Raw genomic sequence first — 3,167 nt, forward strand, 5'->3', positions numbered from 1 at the left:
TTCTAATTTTTCTATACTGAGTTTTCCCTCTTGTTATGAGAAAACAATCTTTATGTTTACGGAAATTATAGAGCTAAAAATTTTTGTGTTCTAATAATAAGAAAACTACATTAAAAAATCCTTTACACAAAAAAATTGACTAACGATTCAATAATAGCAAAGCATCCATCTCTTCACTCAACATATTATCTTAACTCCTTTCCTCCTCAACTACCAGTGTATCTAACAACTCGTTTATAAGAAACTCATTCTTCAAAATAGTTATAATTTGTGTAGCATTCACAATTTCCATGCATTATGTACCTGATTTTCTGCAACTATTTCACGAGATGGCCAAAGTGATATTTTTAGTTCCATTTTACAGATGAGGAAAATAGAGGCCTGAAGTGAAACAATTTGCCATGACAGAAGCCTGGATCTTTTTGTTCCCCTACCTGGCATTCCGAAACAAGATTTTTCAACCCCAGAGCTATTGACATTTTGAGCCAGATAATTGCTGTATGGGACTGCCCCATGCATTATGGGATGTTTACCTGCATCCTTGGCCTCTACTCACTATAAACAATTAACATTGCCTCCTCCCACCTCCACCCCCCCAAGTTATAACAACAGAAAATATCTCCAGAAACTACAAATATCTCCTTGGGTGCAAAAATCATACCCAGTCGAGAAACACTGTTCTGAAATAATCTGAGACGTTCCTTCTAGCATCTCTACTCTATGACAAGGCTCCATATACCACTGAGCCACAATAAATCAGAGCATTAGATACTGCCTGCTCAGCAAGATTCAGTTAACCAATTATTCTCCCTCCACTTAAAACAATTTTTTAAATGTGGAAGTGAATAAGAAAATCTCCTTGTACAAATATTCACATCTCAGATGATAAATCTAAAAGCATATTATCTCACTAGAACATAACAAAGACATACATAACAAAGATATATAATATGTATATGGGGAAAAACAGAGGAGTTAGAAAAAACATATTTTGCTCTTTGCTAATAAATCTTATGAATACAGTAATACCTTACTACTCTATAAAAATGAGTATAAACCTACACATGTTCTCAATACTTGTTTCAGTTAGGTTTCTGTCCAAATATGTGTTACTTAAAGCTATTCAGAAGAAACTGAGTGATAACTTTGGAACATTACTAGAAGTTGTGGCCTGAACCACACTAGTGCTTGTGAACCCAGAATCTAAACTAGCCGACCTCACAATCCTCTTTAAACACTCAGTTTAAATTTCTTCATGCCATTTAATCTGAGAATCTATTCCTGCAAAAGCAACTACACCCTCAAAATTCCTTACTTTCACAAGCTTTTCAGCAAATACTTGAATTCTGCAACTTAACTCCCCTTAACACCTTAAATCTGTAAAGGGTGTATACCAAATGATCAGAGATAATTACAAGTATAGCATTAGTCAAACTGATATTAAGACTGCCTAAATTTGAAACTGATATTAAGACTGCCTAAAATTGAAATGTAGTTATATTTTGGGAAATGTTTGAGTTATTTTATCTATATATGTATGAAGTATTTACTCTCTATTATTATTTCTCAGTGGTAATAATTAGTATATTGTGGAATGAGGAAACTTTATACTGGATTTTATTTAACGTGGAGTGTCACATTGCAATCCTAGTATTAAAAAAAACATTTCTGTAGCTAAATAGAAAAAATAAAATACAGTGAAAGTGCTTCGTTAACATACGTAGAATTAAGAAGTTGTGATTATTCCTATTCATAACGTCCATAATCACTTAGGTATGATGTACTTACGTCTTTAAATGTGATCTTGATCTATCTATACATAGGAGACATTTTCTCCATATTACAAAGTATATCGGACCCAAAGTGTCTGGTACCCTCCTGGTCTCCATTAACCTTCACCACAAAGTACAAAAGAACACATTGATCCTCCAGTGAAAACAACTCTCTGGTCTTGGAAAACAACACAGTCACCAAAAGCAAAAGCGAGAAACAAAAAAACGAGGTTTTGGAACAAAGACCAAAACTTAAATCAATATAAAACTGTTCGTTTAAAAAAATTTTTTCCACTGTGTATATGCCCATGACTTGAATCTTTTTCTTAAAAAAACTGCCAACAATCAGACTCCAAGATCATATCTAATTGTTTCTGCATTATACTCATCACTAACTCTCCAAGATTTTTAATGCTCTCCTCTCCCGAAAAAAAAAGTAATGACAATATTATACAGCTGTAAACTCTTGCCACTCAGAAAAACCCTACAAGGAAAAATCTTAATAGCATATATCCAACCAGGGACAGAAGACAACTCATAGCCACGTATTATTAATAGAAGCGGCAGGTCCTCTTCCTCAGGGACACGCAGGAATTTAGAGAAGATGCAATCAAAAAAAATGTGGAAATAAATAAATAAAACTTTCTTTCAATTAAAAAAATGTGCAAAAACACCTGGTAATAATCACTTTTACCTTGGAGAGTGGCTTGAGAGGGGTGTTAACTACCGCTAAAGCGATGTTTCCCTTTGATGCTTGACCATCGACCATACGCGAATGGGGTCTGCAGAGTGACAGCGGGCCAGAGACCAGCCCGTTTCGGTTAATCAATCAGTCCCTTTTACAAGATTCGCAATTCTCCTGGTGACTCTCTCTCTCTCTCTCTCTCTGTTCCTCTTCCTTGGGCCTCTAGCCCAGGGTGCGTCTTTCGCCCTTCTCCCTAGCAGCCTAGGGCCTGGGTCCCAACCAAACCTAAAAGAGGAGGAGGCGTTTCCTGAGTCCACAGTCACCCCCCACCCCCGCCGCAAACGTGGCCTCAAATCCCAGAAACTTTCCCTCGCTGACATGGCAAAAGAGGAAAACCGCTAAGACCCTCAGCCTCCGTCCCAAGGCCAGAAAAATTACTTCTCCCGCCCCGCGGCAATTCTGCCAGAGAGCTGGCGGTCAAGTTCTCCGTGCAACAGCGAGGGACGTCAGACTTCAAGCTCGCGCCTGTATCTCGGGGTGGTATAAACAGGATGTCAGCGCGTTCCAGGCTTGTTTATGAAAACTTGCTGTGCGCCCTGAGGAGGGGGCGGCAAGCCTTAACCTTTCCCTTCCAGGCCCTGGGCCCCAGCCCCACGACCTCTCGGCCGCCGGCCGGCTCCGCTCGGCTGGAAATCCCCCGCCCGCACCCA

The sequence above is a fragment of the Pteropus alecto genome, unplaced genomic scaffold (genome assembly GCF_000325575.1).
Source record: "Pteropus alecto unplaced genomic scaffold, ASM32557v1 scaffold25, whole genome shotgun sequence".
Lineage (NCBI taxonomy): Eukaryota > Metazoa > Chordata > Mammalia > Chiroptera > Pteropodidae > Pteropus > Pteropus alecto.